General features: G+C 49.2%; 1 long non-coding RNA gene across 1 annotated transcript; it reads left to right on the forward strand.

The window, feature by feature from the left end:
* LOC134072512 (uncharacterized) lies at positions 1–17,609 on the forward strand. Its single transcript, XR_009937176.1, has 4 exons — positions 1–348; positions 12,109–12,218; positions 17,023–17,133; positions 17,514–17,609. It is a non-coding gene; the product is annotated as an uncharacterized LOC134072512 (long non-coding RNA).
* The last annotated feature ends 1 nt before the right edge of the window (position 17,610 follows it).

A 17,610-nucleotide genomic window follows, 5' to 3' on the forward strand; every position in this document is an offset into this window, starting at 1 on the left:
GCAGCAGCCTCAGTAACACGTCCCCTTGGAGACTAGGAGCAACACGTGATGCGTCTACTTATCAGGTTTAGTGAGCAGCGCCTAGGAACGACCTAAGTGGGAGAAAGAGAAGAAAAAGTGAGTTTTCTCCCCGGTGTCGACTGTCGACATTCTCCATCGCAGGCCTACTTCTTTTTGAGGAGAAACCTGAGGGGGGTTAAATTATTGAGTTGACGAACTTTGAACATCATCAGAAACGCCATTTTGATTGCTCTCCGGAACAAGTTTGCAGTTTTTTCTAAGTCCATCATCTCCATTCACCATCATCTATGCCTCGGCGCAAGCAGCCCAACCCCGACAAAGTCAAACGTAAGTAGGCTAGTTTGAAAAGTTTGCCAATGCAACAGGCATCGCTTGGTTTCATATTTGCCATACACATTGACAGATGTTAAACGAAATGAGTTTGTGAAATACTACTGAAGTTTAGAACAGTTTCGAATGAGATGTGTGGATAAAGTTAGCTTTCTTTACAGGTCGGCAGCGCTTCCTAGTTTCACTCTCATCCATAGTTTGATCGCCTGACTACAGGAATTTGACTGTCCGTCCTTTGCGCACATGTATTTATAACTACCTGGGCTGCGGTAACTCGAGATGGAGGATTGGAGAATATATTTGTTGTATTTTGCTTTCGTGGTTCAACTTAACTTGTATATTGAGACCGAATGACTGATTGATAACGTGAGATTGAAACCAAGTTTGTTTCGACGGAGCGGCGAAGCATCCACATCTTTCAGTGTACTTTGATCTGAGCCAACGTGGGGGGGTGAACACGCGTCCTTTTTACGTTTTGACCTTGCAGAGATGTTTTCCAAATAGTTTATTTGGGTTGTCTTCATCTCGTCAGTACACTCTATATATCGTTATCATCATCTCTGCATTGTGACTTTAGATACCCGTCAAGTAAAAGGGATATTTAGGAACAAATGTCGTCCCAAAGGAGGAAGTATAATGCGGGCGTCGAGTCAACGGCGCGAGTTTCCTCATCAGATACTCTCCTCAAAGATGGAACTAAACATGGAAGATGTCATTGCTGATCAGTAGCCTGGACTATATAACACACATATGAACTCTTGTTTGTAAGGTTGAGTCTAAGCAAACAAGTTGTCGACGCGGTGCTACTGTTTGTAAACAAGTAAGTAGTTTTATACTGTAGAGCAGGTTAAGTTGCAGTTTAGTACATGTTGTACACAATGTATGTCCTGCCTCTGGCTTTTCGATCGCTCTCCTCCCATCTTTTTCCCATGATCGTTTAACTTTCGAGAGTCAGGGAAGAGCAGAGTGCAGATCCGGATGAACAGTTCACATTCCATTACGAAATTCTACACGGGTCTCCAGGAGGCCTAGGGAGGCAGTATCATCCACTATTTTACTCCAGCTCAGCGCTGATTCTTAAACCATCAGCTTTCAGATGAGGTGTATTGAGAAACACGGTGGCCAGGTATCTTTCAAGGTTGGATGGAGTAATGATAGACTACCATTAGATAGATTACATAGAACAAATGATGGGTGTTTATAAAATATGTTATAATCAAGTGTAAAAAGTGTAACTCCCATTACAGTTTTGGCCTTTCAAAATGGCCAGGCATGTTTTTTGAAGCGGCACTAGAGCTATATCTGGTCCTCTCTATTCTCAGTTTAACTCCAGTGAAAAGGCTGCTTGCACAATAGAGCTAGGTGTTGGGTGGAGATCTGTTTGTTCGGTGCGAATCAGATGTGTGAAGCCTGAGGCAGGCTGAAAAGCCTAAGGCACATTAAGCTCAATGGTACAACATGAAATGGGGTTGGGGGATAATCTCCCTTGTTTTAAATGGGTAGTGAACAGGGGATAGAGAGAAACAAACTGCTGTCAATGGGCTACAAGACCCAGAAGCCAAAAGCATCTGGTTAACCCCAAATCCCATACAATTTCAAAAGCATTGAATAACTTCGAGCTTGACTGATTTTACATGCCATAGATGTGAGGCATATTCAGGTGTCTGTAGAAACAAATGTACACACCTGTGATAAATCTGTGGTTTGGATCACCTTTAGAACTGAGGAGCCACACCCATAGAAGTTAAAATACAAGTTATAAAGTTTGGCCTCCTTCTTCCTTACTGGTGGGCATTTCCCCAAAATGTAGTAGTAGTCAGGGTGGAAGCAGCAGATGCGCAAATCTATTCATATAACTTGTAAATGATGAATGTAATTTCGAATAAGTGACCAATCTGGCGGGCCAGAGGGTCAGAGAGCTAAATTGTGGAGGATGGAGAGTGGTGGGTCACCTCAGCAGGCCTTTTCTCCCCAGTGATGGGCGCTCTCTTCACTCGTTCGCGGGTAGGATGGGCATCCTCTTTCGCTCAGGGCCTATTTTTAACGCGCCTATTTTGGATAAGATTATGTTCCCTCTCTCTCACAGGGGATGGGAGGCCTGTTTAGGTGCTAGACATGATGTAGAATGTGCTACTGTACCTGCGTGGGTTGGGGAGATGTCGAAGAGTTGTTGTTTATTTTTTTCTCATCAAGGATGCTAACCGTCTAGTGCCGTCTTTTTTTGTTGTTGTTGCAATAGCTAGTTGACCGTTTATTTCTATATGCTCATGGAAAATGCACATTGATGTTATATTGTGATTTCTCAATTCTGTGTTGTACCAGAATGCTTAATATAGTGGGTTTGGGTGGCACACAATAATTTCCCTAAATATATGTTAAACTCTTAAGCTCTAGCAGATGATGTTTGGCCTATTTTAGCCTGTGTAGTTCAGGATATGGTGCAGTCATTTACTGTGAAACAACTTCCCTCTTAATTAGCAGCTAGGGGTAACACACTTCTCTGCTACACCTCTTTCCTGTGGTCTCAAAGACCATCACTGATGCTCAGATGGAGAGAAGAGGAGAGAGAGATGGGCTAATCTGAAAATGGAGGCTGTGTGCAGAGTAGGGATGTGGTTGACAGGAAATGAAACAGTCTGTGTATGAGGAAGATGGAGGAAGTTGGATACAGTAACCTCCCACTTCAACTCTGTGGTCCTGCCGAAGGTTTTAACATGAGTCCTGTAAACTCATCTGTCATGCATGTGTTTTTTTTTGTGTGTATGATAAAAAAAGAAAAGAAAGATAAAGAGAAGGAGATCTAGAGAGAGAGAGAGAACAGATTACCCACAACTCGTACTGGCTTCTCCTCTTCTCCCCCGGTTTCCCCCCTCCCCTTTTCTCCCACCCTGGCTCTGTTGCTGACTAAACAGTTTTGTCAGCTGGCAGTTGCTCACAGTCTGTGGATTTGTGATAGCTTCTCGAGGTAGAACAGAGAGGGGGGAGGGTCGGTACTCAAGAAGAGCTACACTTGTTGCTCATTTGGGATCGGTGCAGGGGGAGGGAAGGAGGCAGGGAGGTGGAGAGGGTGAGAGAGAGAGAGAGAGAGAGAGAGAGAGAGAGAGAGAGAGAGAGATGGGGGAGGATGTCAGGCAAAGCAGCATCGTATAACCTGTTTCTCTAGAACAGGCCATCTTCAGTGTGAAGTTGACTCTGCCTGTAACTGGTGTATTAGTAATGCATTCGTAAGCCTAGTCATGAATGGGTGTAGAGTGCTTTAAGTGATCCAATTCAAGTTAACATTAGGTCAGCATGTCAGCTGCCCCAAAAGTGATGACCCTTTAAGTTATTAATACTTCTACTTTTGTCACAAGACAAGATTGCAAATTGACACAGGACTTTCACTGTTTGTTGTTCAAGGACAAACGCATATATTTAATTATTTTTCACCATTTTAGTGTAGAATACACAGGGCTGTGGATGGAGGGAGGAGAGGAAGAGGGTGATGGGGCCAGGATGGTGGAGAGGTGCATATTCGGCAGCAGATGCCATTTGCTGATATATCCTCATCCTGCCTAGCAAATGACATTCCTCTGTTACGACTCATTATATGTCGTGACATTTACGGACTTGTAGAAGTCGTCGCATCAAGTTGAGCTCTTAATGTCCGTAGCTTTCCATAGGAATCGGACTAGTTGGAGTCGGAGTCAGGAGGAGGCGTAGATGATAATCTGGCACGGCGGCCATGCTGAGTCTTAACAGCCAAGAGCAGACTCCGAGGGAGCCGCCGAAGCTCTCACTCGGGTTGGACAGATCCTCCTCTGTGTCTCTGAGAAGGCTGAGCAATGGGAACCAGATGTGTTCGAAGCTTCGGCTCAATACTCCTCTCATAGAGCTTTCCATCCCAGACCTTACCAAAACTCTTAACATTCAACTCATCAGTCTGCCACTGTTAATTGTTTTGATTTAGATTAAATAAGCACCCCCCATGCCCCCCAGCTTCTCCACCATCGGCAGTGTAATGTAATTCGGTTAAGTTTGAAACATCGATTCTTAAAGCAAGAGACAGACTGTTGTGAAAGCACAATGGCATAGGGATGACTGATTTAAAATATTGCGATGAAGAGGCAGGACCGAGTTTTTACATGCCATTACAAAATGAAGGACACAGAGATCTTTCTGCCCTCCTCCTGTTCCAGAGTAGCTCTCCTCTATGTCGCGTGAGGGATGGTTTCCCCCTCCTCTTTTGTCCCTGGTCCACCATAGAAAAAGACACCTGGAGATGTTTGGTGAAAGGGGGAGAGAAAGGCATGGATGCAGGAGGATGTTAACGCTCTGCTCTCGCCATCCCGAGGGACGAAGGCAAGTCAGCCAGCCCTTTAGCAGCCTATCCCAACATGCCCCGAGGTGGTGTAGACAATGGGCCAGAAAGGGCCTGCATTCAGTGATGTGAAACCCAGCCGCTCCCGTCTCCTAACCACACACACACACACACAAACACACACACACTGAGACGCACCCACACCCACACACATAATGGAGGATATCTAGCATGCAACATGCTGTGGATTAGTGATGCTCTTGAAGCACTGACTTCACAGCCCTCAAGTCTTCAAACCTGTCGGGTACATCAGTAACGTACAAACAGTTTAAAAGTTTACTAACAATCACTGCCTTCTCTAAGCAACTCAAGTGAAACTAGCCAGAGACTGTTGTGGTCAAAACAAATGTATCTCAGGACTTCTGAATGAAAGTGAATGAATGTAGCATCAAACTACCTCCTAAGCCTCTTTCAGAGAGAAAATGGATAACATGACCTTCAGTAGGTAAAAAAAATATAAAATGAAGCTTGGAAACAAGGCAAAGGTCACTTGTGCCTCTTGTAGCCTGGTTCGTTCCAGAGTTCCTGTAAATATTAACTCCCTTATCACAGGGTATGAGACGTGTGCTCCTGGTTCAGAGGAATGTAATAGAGCACTCATCAGAGCAAGAATGGCAAAAGGAGGGCATGAAATCCAGCCTGGGTCTTATGACAAAGACCTGCAAACAGGAAAAAAAACAGTTGCTTAAATGTGTATCTCCATGTCATAAATCTTAGGTTTAAACTTCACACTCTTAAAGGATGAATGATGTGATTGCCATTTTTAAATGTAGCAGTTATATCTCAGTGGGTATTGTTGCTCATTTTTGAGAAACTAAGGTCTTCAGCACTTTTTGCGTGCAGTTGGATGAATCAGCACGCTATCAGGGAAACCTTGATTGAAGCCTTTCCTATCTTGTTTTAGTGATGGATAGGTAGGCTAGGCTAGGCCTACTCCCCTGCAGTGTAGTCACAGTAAGGAAGTAAAGTATCACAAACAAAAACATAGTAGTGACTATGCTAGAATAATGAACTTATCTAGTGCAGCTTTATTGACAAACTCTTAATTTGTCGAATGGGTGTGCCGGTGTCGCAGCCACAGCACTATGCTGTGCTGAAGACTTCAGGGAGCAAACTGTAGGCTTGCAGTGTATCCAGTTCTCCAGCCTGGCTTCCTGCTCTCCCCAAGCCACTGACCCTGACCAGTGACCTGACATAGCAGCCCAGTTCCCTGATGGACCCGCTGACACATGATGTGTGACAAAAAAGCGCAGCCATGGAGGCCCTGTTGGCTAAACACACCCGGGGACAAACATGGCCCATCAGTGTCCTGCTGCTATGAGGCCGTGAGTTGTTTGTCACTTTGAGGGCGGCTGAGAGACCTGCCAATGTACAGGGCTTGACGCCTGGTCGGCGTGGAGCATCCTGCACCCAATCAGAACTAAACATCCCTGCCAGGGGTGTAGGGATAACCATGCAGTTAGTAGCAAAGTAGGTTAGTTAGCAGCACTTAACATAGAATGGCAACACAAAAGTGGCTAAGACTTTATCTCTATTGTCCCATCATGATGTTGGGGTTCTTGATAAGAGCCTTTCCTTGATGTCAGGGTTTCTGCAGGTTTCTCATGACGACCCTAGCTTTGAGCTATCACTTTTGTTTGTTTGGGTTTTTTTTTTTTGTTTAGTTCTTGTTTGATTGTGTTGTGTTGCTAGTTTTAACTGGGTGTGATGTCAAAGATAGCACCAACCAACGTTCCCCTGCCTGTGAATCTCATCCGCGTGCCAGGCAGGTCAAAGTACAAGAGATTATATTTCATATTTGGAGTCATCATCAGCTTAAAGTGAGTTCAGAATCAGGCCTCATTGTTCAGTCTTAGGATGGATGGACACAACTGGCTCTTGTATAAAATGAGCAATGGCATGTTGATTTTTATTGTTTGGCACTTACCCTCTTGCTCTTTGTGATCCAGAGTAATGACACTTACAAGGTGAAAATAGCATTCGTTGCGCGGGTATTAGTGCAGTGTCAAGGCAGGATGGATTCAATTTGTTGACTTTGGGACTGGTTGCATTGAATTCACGATTTTTAAAAAACTGATTCCAGTCATGTTCTTCAAACCAGTTTTAGATAAAAGAGATAATATTTGCCAAATAGGGTGATGTAGATATGTTGTACGCTATATCAAATCTGAATGTAGTGGATGACTGGGTTGGGCTGTGCTCATAACACAGATCTGAGATTAGAGATAGGTAATTGTTCTGGCTCCCAGTGCCCGCCATTGATGGAGCACAACATAGTGATAGAGCCTGAATTAATCATTAGCCTTTAGTTTAAGAATAACTTGCTGGTGTCTATCCTCTCCTCTGCAGGATGTCTCTGCAGCAAAATGAAATACAATAAAAGATGGATGTGGATAAGGGGATACGTTTTGTCACGTGATGCAGTGTTTATGATTAGAGAAACCCATATCTGTATGAGAAGAAACGATTTTGCATGTGGTAACTGCATGGCTCATGTACAATTGCTTATTGGCTCGCATGAGTTTTCCTCTGCCCAGACCTGCTCATGTGTATTCCCCAAAAGACTGAAATGAATTGCCTCCTCCAGAGTGGCAGTAGAGCTATTGCCCCCTCCCCTGTTCCAGATGAATTGCCCTCTTATACAGTAGGAGCTTGTCCCAAGGCTCTGATTCTCATAAAGCCCACTGCTACAGCAGAGCTGCCCAAGTACAATGTGACTCTTATTTCGGAGTGGCAGTTTTGGAGTGTGTGTGTGTGTGTGTCTGTTTGTGTGCGTGGCATGTGTCTGTGTATGAATGAGAGTGAGTGCACATATGTGTGTGTGTGTGTGTAATGCCCAGGCCTGTTGCTGTTGTGGCAGTAGTAGGCACACACACTTGGTGATTGATGGATTGTCTCCTGCTGTTTCCCAGGTGTCAATCCCTCTCACACAACCCCCACTCCTTAGCTTGGCCAGGCTCTGTCATCTGACCTGCCCCTACTGGATTGGCCAGGGAGGGGTCACATGACATGAGTAGAGGGAGTGGAGATTGGGTGAGTCGCTATGTAGGAGGGGCTAGGAGGAGGCAGCTTGAAGGTGTAGGTCAGTGGATGGGAGTTTCTATGGGAACCTCAGGCCCTGGCTGATGATGTGGCCATCCACTATAGTGAAGGGGCCTAAAGTTGAGAGAAGGATGAATGAGTTAAAAACAAGTCAAAGTTAGATAAAGAGCACCTTTAACTGGAAGTGAAAAGCTATTGCTGTGCAGTGCAGCACAACACATGATTTCAACCAATAAAACCCGATCTCTTGTGTTAATAATTTAGTCAGCTCAGTGACTTCATTCATATTCCTGTGTAAGTGTGAACATGTTTGTGTGACTGAGAGCAGAGTACTCATCAACAACAACACAGACCAGAGAGAGAGAGAGGGAGAGAGAGAGCTAGAGAGAGCTAAATACAGAGTAGAAAAACAGTGTGTGAACGATAAACACAATGCAGGCTAAAGTGGCAAAATGTGAAGAAGACAATAAGAGAATGGGGGGAAAAGGAGCAAGACGCTAACAAAAACAAGATGATGACTGTGGGACTGGAAGAGTCTAGCAGATGGAGGTAGAAGACAAGGGGTGAAGAGAGAGAGAGAGAGCGTGGATGAAGCTCAAACTATTGGAGCGAATGAGTTTTTGGGGGCTAGGATGTTGCAGAAGAGAGAAAAACAGAGGAAGACCGAGACAGAGAGGGACTGAGGGAGGGAGAGAAAGCAAGAGCCCGCAAGAGAGAGAGAGAGAGAGAGAGACTGAGAGAGACAGAGACAGAGAGGGAGCTGTGAATCACAAGGGCCTAACCAGGGGGGTGGGAGGCTGGTCAGACTGTGGGGAATATAGTAGAGAGAGGCAGAGGGATCTAAGCGTGTAAACATGCTCCGCGCTGCCAAATAAACTTTCTGACCTACTTCAACTTCAGCGCTGCTGCTGCTGCTGTCGCTGGGTCGTCTGATGGGCCACGGCCGCTTCCACTCCCCGAGTCGGCCCGCGCCTGTGACCCGTTGTCTCATTGTGTCGAGAAAAAAGGGTGGAGGAGAGGAAGGTGAGGGCCGGAAAAAGGAAAAAGATGAAAAGAGCGAGAGAAAGATGGAGGGAGAGGAGGAGAGTGGAGAGGGGGGGCGGTGGGTGGTTGGGTGGGGGGGGAGGTGGTGTGGTGGTGGTTTGAGGGGCTTGAGAGGGATGATTATGAAATAATGAACAGAAGTGTACGCTTGGGTAAATCTGCAAGCAGGCTGAGTTTTAAATAGCTTGGAATGCACAGTGCTGGAAATGGGTGGCTCTGCAGTGGGCTGCTGCCGGGCTGTGCAGCTATACGACCAGAGCCACTGTGTGTGTGTGTGTGTGTGTGTGTGTGTGTGTGTGTGTGTGTGTGTGTGTCAACAGTGGTGTGCTCAAGAGCCTCTCTGGACGAAATAAACCTCACCATCAGCCACAGCATCATGTGTGAAAGTGTTTTGTGTGTGTATGTGTATGTGTGTGTGTTTGCAATTCTGTTCCCTCAAATAGCCAAACGCTGTTATTTAAAGATGCTGCGGTCTTTATCCAGGTGAGGTTGACCTAGCATGTTCCTCCCACCTACCACACTGGGAATATGATGTTGGTTAATATTTGTTTACACACACACGCAAGGATGCACACACGCACACACACACACACACACACACACACACACACACACACACACGTACACAGAGTCATCCATGGGGGATGGATGGAGGGGGGAGCAGCAACATTTGGTGAGCATCAGTTCGTCTGGACACAAGTGAGTTCTCTTTTTAAGAAAAGCTGGTTGAGCTTTAAGCCTTGAAGCCTCAAACAAAATGGAGGCTGTATGCAAAAGAAGCCAAAGGTCGCGTCAGGGCCACCTGTTCGGACTGACAGCTGAGTGCAGCTTTGCCAAGGGCTTCCCGCTCCGCCCCCACTGCTCTTACTGTTAACCCCTTAGGGGTCCTCTCTCTCCTTCCTCTCCCTCTCTCTCCTTCCTCTCTCTCTTTCTCTCTCTCTATCTCTCTCTCCCTTTTCACTATGCCTCGCTCTTATCTTTTTGCTCCCTGTTACTCTCTTGTTTTTCTATCATGCAAAAGACATCTATCATTCTATCAGCTTTTTTGCACCTAGTTTTGTTTTCTCGTTAAAATATGTTTTCGTCTGTTTGATGCTCTGTGAGTTCTTTTTTTACAATCTTGACTACTTGGCACAGCTGTCTGAAGATCAGTGCATCACACTGTGTCTTTGTGTGTGTGTGTGTGTGTGTGTGTGTGTGTGTGTGTTTATGTGTTTGTGGTTGGGGTGGTTGTTCCTGTCTGTGCTTCTGCACTTGTGGCTGTATATATGTATACATTAGTGCCTATGTGTTGTGCAGATAGCACGCAGATAAAAGAGACGCGACAAGGGGAAGTTAAGTCAAGGCTTTCAGAGGCAAACAGAGCAGCCGAACCAGTCAAGCCACTCTGCCTCCCTCCCTTTCTCTCTCTCTCTCTCTCTCATTCCTCTCCTCTGTCTGCCTCATTCTCCCTCTCCCCCCTCTTTTTCTCTCTCTCTCTCACTCTCTCCATTTCTCTCTCTCATTCCTCTCCTCTGTCTGCCTCATTTTCTCTTCCTCTCTCTTATTCTCCTGTGGCGTTATTCCTCTCCTTGCTGCCGGATGCCATCACTACTGCTCCTGCCGCCATTGGCCTCCTCCCATTCCTCCTCCTCCTCCTCCTCCTCCCTCCTCTTCCCCCTCCCCCTGCTCCCCTCTGCTCTGCTCTGCTCTGCTGTGCTGTGCGCGGGGCTGTGCTGAAACTGATCCAGGAGGCAGAGTGGCGCGGCGCGGCGCACAAACGGAACGCGATGCAGCACCTGCCCGGGCCGCCCGGGCCCTCTCTGCACTTGCCTGTGCCTGTCACCGGGCCGATGTGGCGGCGGCTGCTGCCGTCTGCCGAGACATTCCGCCTCGCTGGGGCCGGCCGGTCACTCCCTCGCTCGCTCACTGACTCACTCGCCCGCGTTTACGCACCCTCACTCACGTAGTCATTCTCCCAGTCGGCCCCCCCCTCCCTTCATTCCTCCCAGCCCTACTGTTGAGCTCTGTTGTGACATCACCCAGCGTGATTGCACACACGAGAGAGGAAAGATAGTTAGTCACCTTTTCATCTTCAAGAATCACTTTTTAAAGCAGAAATTACTCACATGCACTATTGTGACATGTTCATTTCCATGAAGGTAGTTTTAGAAGTGATGCCTGTGATCCTTTCTCTTCCCCAGTAGCTCAGTCCATTGCCCCCCCCCCCCAGCCTCTACAGGTTCTCTGTAATCCTCCTGGCCGCCATTTGGTCACTACTTCCCTGGCCAGCGACTGGGGAAAAGTGATGACGAGCAGAAAGTGCTCCCCACCACCACCACCACCACCATGTTTGTGCTCGTCAGACTTTAATTAGCCCGTTGTCTCGTCTCCAAATCCCTCTGATCTGCCTCCCATCTGCCTCTCTCTCTGCTGCACCCAGCATCCCTGTTTTCCGCCACTCCTAGTGTCCCTTTGTCGTCTCCTCTTTTCCGTCTCTTTTCCTGCGGGCCGGTCTGGCCTGGCCTCTCCCGTCCGTCGGGGTGCACGGCACAGCGGGTGAGCGGCTGCAGCGGTCGACGCCTCTGCTGGCCGCTCTGTGGGTTAGTCTGCTCCGCTCGCCTTGGAAGGGAAACTTGGCAGGCAGCGGGGCTTTGATGTGTTATGGGATGGCAGGAAGTCTCAGTTTACCGGCTTAACAAGGGACCGAGAGCCCAGGGCCGCGTCTCTCTCCTGTTACCTTTTCGCCGGGCGGCAGCGCGGCCCGCTCAACGGAGATGTCACGCCGCGTGACGTCACCCTCCGTGACTCGCCAAACGGGCCTCCTGCATCCTAGTCATCCAGGCTTTTCCCCGCTGTGCTACAAGCACAGTCTTGTAAACCAACAGGAAGCATTTATGTTTTCTTTTTTCCCTCCGTTGCCAGTCCGAGGGGTGTCTTTGGTTCTGGTTTGCTGAAATCCTCTCTGCCGAGATGTTGTCTGTTTATTGTGCTCACATCCTGACATGTATTTATTTTGTTATATTCGGGCACAAAGTCATTTAAGTGCAGTAATTTTATACTCGTGGGGCTAACTTCAAACATATTTTATGTCAACTGTTTAGACCATGATCATTTAAGCCAAATAAATGTGGGAAGTGTGTTGAAATGTCTGCTGGTATCTGACCTTTAATCATGTGTTGCCAATATGTCCTCCTGTCTCAGTGATGGTACTGTGTGTGTGTGTGTGTGTGCGCTTGTGTGTGTTGTGCCCTGTGACACTGTCTTGTTTACGGAGCTGAGTGGAATGGAGTGGAGTGTAAATCTGGCCTGTGTTTTTTTTCTCCCTGCAGTATGAACAGAAGCTGCTGAGTCTGTGTCTCTGAGTTGCCCTCTCACCTATCCGACTGTGACCCCACCACTCCATGACCCTTGAACCCTACGGCCCCCAACTCACAAACGGGTAAATATGCCACAGCCTACTGGATGATCCTCACAGAGGAGTGTGCTTGTTTGTGTGTGTCTGTGTGTGTGTGTGTGTGTGTGTGTGTGTGTGTGTGTGTGTTTGTGTGTGTGTTTGTATGTGGGCCCCATTTATTCTGTAATCATCCTTCATCCATTTATAAGCAGACACAAAACCCCTACACAATTAGATAAGAGGGTGAAAAGGCATTGAAGTGAGATGAGTTCTAAGATTAGTGCTTGGTGGCAGTAGAAGAGAAGAAGGAGGAGGAGGTTGGGGGAGGGGAGGGGAGAGGAGAGGAGAAGAGAGACGAGGAGAGGAGAGGAGAGGAGGAGTGTGCCCTCCAGGTCCTCCTGAGATGGCTATCTCTCTCTCTCCTTCTCTCTCTCTCTCCCTCTCCCTCTCTCGCTCTCGCTGTGTGGAGAGATGTGTGGATGTTGCTCAACTGCCGTTGTGTGATCTGCTGGCTCTGACTGGTAGGAACGCTGCATTCCAAACCCCTCCCAGCTTCCCACTGGCTGGTGCTTCTCGCTCTGCCACTGGTCTTAGAGAGGGAGGGAGCGTGTGCACGCATGTATGGGTGGCTGTGTGTGTGTGTGTGTGTGTGTGTGTGTGTGTGTGTATGTGTGTGTGTGTGTGTGTGTGTGCGCACACTTTGAGAAGGGATCAAGGGTTGCTAAACACTGCTTAACAAAACAGTGCAGTGCAGTTAGTTAACTCGCAGCTGTAGAGGAGGTGGTTATGAATTATGTGTGTGGGTGTGTGTGTGTGTGTGTGTGTGTCGAGGATGAAAAACAGGCTAAGATAATTTGTTAATGTGTAATTCCCATGTAGATAGTATAGATAGTTGTTGAATGTCAGAGTTTGGAGTCGACTTTAGTTAAACTTAGGCTGGGAGTTAATGTGAGGAGAACTTCTTCAGAGCGAGAAAGAGAGCAGAGATGGGGGGATGATAGTGGGGGAGGAGAGGGAGGGGATGAGGGAGAGGGAAAGAAGGGGGGAGGGGAGGAGGTGAGCGTAGCAGACCGTTTGAGGCGTGCCCCATGCCTCCAGAGCCGACTCTGAAAACCGGAAATGCTCCTGCTCTCTGTTAGTGACAGGATGGAGCGCTGGGACACACAGAGAGAGAGGCAGGGGGAGAGAATGTGAGAGAGACAGAAAGAGAGAGAGAGAGGGAGGGAGGGAGGGAGAGAGAGAGAGAGAGAGAGCAGGACCGAGGGGGGAAAAACTTTCCATGCCTCCTTTGTCCTGCTGCTGTTGACTCTCGCAGGGATGTGTGAAGAGAAGGAGGAGGAGGAGGAGAGAGAGAGAGGGTGAGAGTGAGAGATAGAGGGAGGGAGGGAGCGAGTGAGAGACTGCGTGTGATGGGGCAGATGGAGTGGCCACTGGCTCTGGGTTATCTTGGCTTAGCAGGGCTGGAGGTGGCGGTGTGGCGGTGGTGGTGGTGGTGGGGCTCCTCTGGGCTGCAGCCCTCTCCCCTCATTCTTCCCCTGGCCATATGAGGTCGTATCCTGGCCGGGGCGCGATCCATCAGAGCTGCTGCTGCTGCTCCGCTCGCCTGCACTTCCCTCATGTGGCTTCCCTGACCAGTCCCCTCCTTTTCCCCTTCACTTTTGCTCCCTCCCTCGCTCCCTCCCTCCCTCCCTCTCTCTCTCCATCGCTCTTCCTCCTCGCTCTGTCCCAACGTCCGTGTTGCTGTGTCACCCATTGTCTGCTCCTAGCGCGGCCCTTCCCAGATAATTCCCCCCATTAATACACTCGCGCATACGTGGGGACAGGCACATCCCCCCCTGCTTGTCTTTTTTTTTTTTTTTTGTCTCCCGTCTCACTCGAGCAGCGTCGGAGCTCCATCTGCTTGTGATTAGCGTGAGTCGCTAATTAATTAGCGTCTCGTGGTTTGATCCCCATTGCTCAGTGCAGGGATGCCGGGCTAATGACAGGCCATTAATCCTGAGCTAATCTCAGAGCTCTGGCCTGCTCCAGCTCCACCTACACCCCCCCCCCCCCCTCTCTCTAGCCCTCACACCCCAAGGCCACCGTGGAGAAGCCAGGGGCCCCCCCTCAGCAGTGCCCCCTCTGGGCCAGTTCCTGGGTCTCTCTCGGGGGGCCCCGCTCCCACAGGGGGCTGCGGCAGGAAGCCCGACGACGCACGAAAGCGTTCCTCACACGCCCGTGCACGTTCGCGGGCCGATTTAGAAGCGCTCGAAATGCAACACTGCAAAGTGAAGATACTTGAGTATTTTGGTGGTTGCAGATTTCTGTTCCTCCTTTGAGACGGTCGAGACAGCACAAAGTAGCAAAAACAATGTACAGGGAGTCTGACCATCATCGCTGACCACATGGCATGGTTTGTCTGTCTGATAGTTGGATAATACTGTGTTTTGTGGACTCGCTTGTGGTGCTTGATCCACGAACACTGCATTTTTCCATGACAATGTTGAAAGGCAACAGCATCGTGGTGAGCAGACGCAGTAGCAGCAGCAGCAGCAGCAGCAGCAGCAGCAGAGCGAGGCTAGTTGAAGTGGGGGTGCAGAGCTGTGCTGTGAGTGACTGTAGGCAGGTTTGTGCAGCAGCAGCAGCAGCAGCAGCAGCTCTGAAGCTCAGCCCCCTTTGCAGGCGCTAGAGGGGCGGTTTAGCCTGACGGAGCAGCACGCTGCTGGCTGCTGAAGATACGGGCCGTGTTAACGGCAGCGCGCGGCCGGGGAGCCAGCAGCAGACAACAATCTGCCCTGTCCGGCGCTCTCTCTCTCACCCTCTCGCCCACCCCGCTATCTCTCTTACTTTTCTCACCATTTCTCTTTCTCTTTCTGTCTCTGCTCCTCTCTTTCTCTCTCTGTGTCTCTCACTTTCTTTTGCTCTGCCACTTCCTGCTCTAGCTTGGTTCCTCCCCCCCTCCCTCTGTGTCCCTCAGCTCAGTGTGTGTGTGTGTGTGTGTGTGTGTGTGTGTGTGTGTGTGTGTATGTGTGTGAGTGAGTGTATTTCACTCAGCGAGGAGGAGAGTTCCAAGCCTCTCTCTGTCTCCACTCCTCCTCCCCCATCCCTCTTCCTCTTGCCTCCTCGCCTTCTTTTCCTCTCTCCTTCATTCCTGCCTCACTGTCTTCCTCTGTTTCTCTACGTCTCTCTCTCTCTCTCTCTCTCTCTCTCTCTCACTCCCACCGTCTCTCCCTCTTCACTGCCGTTTTTTGTTTTGTGTTGGTGCTCGAGTAAGGTCTTGCCTCGGCTGTTTCAGGCTGTTTGCTCTTGTCCTCTCTTGCTCTCCCCCCTCCCCTCCCCTCCCCTCCCCTCCCCCCCCCCCTCCTCCTCCACTCCTCTCCTGGGGGGTGGGCCTCTCTCCGCCGCTGCTCTGTACATTGCTATCAATGGAAACACCCACAGCTGTGGCAGATAGAGCAGGGCCTGCAAGTTCTCTCTCTGCAGCCCCCCTCTTCCATTGCCCTAAACAGGACTCGCGCGGCTTCTGCCCGGCGCGAGATGCTCTCATTGGTCCTCGATCGGGTTGCTACCCAACTGGCCAGGCTACACATAGGCCTCACTCTCTTATTCTTTCTCTTTCCCTTTCTCTTTCTCTCAATCTATCTCTATCTCTCTCTCTTTCCCTTTCTCTTTCTTTCTCTCTCTCTCTCTCTCTCTCTCTCTCTCTCTCTCTCTCTCTCTCTCTCTCTCTCTCTCTCTCTGTGTGTCTGCAGACATGGTCACCCTGAAGTTTGAGTAACGATTGTGGGGAGAAGCAGACCAGCTGGGTTGACTTTCGCAGTTCACTGCTCCCAGCTTCTCTGCATAATTTTGCTGCTGTTGCAGATGTTGCTGCGGAGTTGGAACTTAAAAGGTCGACTTTGACCTCAGTTTTGGGTAAACATTGTAAGATGCTTTCAAGAGTGATGAGTTGAACAAGGCAGCAGTTTTTCCCCGGCCTAAAAAAATCCAAACATCCCTATTTAAGAAAATAGATCCTGAGAGAGCTAGATGTTTGGATGTCGGGGGGGGGTACCACACTGACTTTCATATCTATATGGACTTCTATCTGTTTTGCAGATGTCTGCGAATTACAAACACAAACTCAAGCCACAGTGACTAGAGAGCTTCCTGGAATGTGCAAACACGCACCACGCGCATGTGCTAAAAGAGGAAGTGTCCAGAGAGGTCCTTCCTGTGGGTGTAGCTCTAGGCTCTGGGCTTGGGTGAGGGGGCCGCCGTGTGCGATCCTGTGCTGCCTCAGTGCGTCTCTCTCAGATCACCAGAACCCCCCCCCCCCCCCCCAACCCCCCCCCCACCATCCTCCAGGGCTCCTAGCTCAGCACAGCCACCCACATCCTTTCAGGAAACACTCCCAATCTCCGCATGGTCTCAGTTACATGCACAACACCCCCTCATCACACACACACACACACATTCACACACACACGCTATAAGCCCCGGCTGTTGCCCGGTCACCGGGAGGGATGGGTAACTTTGATAACTTTCGGTGATGTGATGAGATGTCTTCCTGCGAAGACACAAACGTGTCGCACCACAACAAATCGGGATATGACTGATGATTAAGGAATTAAGGAATGAATGTGATCATATTTATGATGCTTCTGTGTCATTTTCATTAACACTGAATCATGTGGAACAAGTGTGGTCACCATTGTGGCGTACAAATTCAAAAAAGTATTATTTTTGATGCTGTACACAGCCAGTGATGGACCCTCTCCCTGTTGCTGTGATCCCAGCTGGCTGTAGTGTTTCATCCCACTGTCTGCATGCACCGACCCCGATCGTTCACACCATCGCTCATGTGCTCTTGTTTTGGCTCTTTCGGTAGACATGAACAGCGGCTCCACTGAACAGACGACGACGACTGTCGGAGGCGGGGCCACCGCTGCCATGCCGACGGACATGGTCCAATCAGACGCGGCGCACGAGGACCTCCAAGGTGAGGGGAATAGAGTGACCTGGCCTGATAGTGATGGAAATGGACACACATGGGCCAGCTCTTTTCAGATAAGGCCAGATAGTAAACCGAAGCGGGACAGCGGGGGGGCGGGGGAGCAAAAGCAATCCGCCGCTACCTCTCCTATCCTGACTCAGGGCCATCTCTCCTCCCAGCCTGCAATTATGCAACGAGTGCACGACTCCTTGTCAAGCACTTTTTTATGACATATAAGAACATCCAATTCCAGCCTATTCCTTGACTGGCCAGGGGGGGTGGAGAGAGTCCAAAAGTCGGTGTTCTATCATCTCCCCCATTGCTACTAACCAGGACTGCCTCTTTTATCAGTGGGTTAATTGCCGCTGTCTCACCTTTGCTCTCAGGGACGGCCGAGCAAGAGAACGAGCTGCGAGGTGATGAGAGGGCGCCCCGGCAGGGTGATGTAAGCGCCCGGGAGGAGGAGGAGGAGGAGGAGGAGGA

The sequence above is a fragment of the Sardina pilchardus genome, chromosome 2, assembly GCF_963854185.1.
Source record: "Sardina pilchardus chromosome 2, fSarPil1.1, whole genome shotgun sequence".
NCBI lineage: Eukaryota > Metazoa > Chordata > Actinopteri > Clupeiformes > Clupeidae > Sardina > Sardina pilchardus.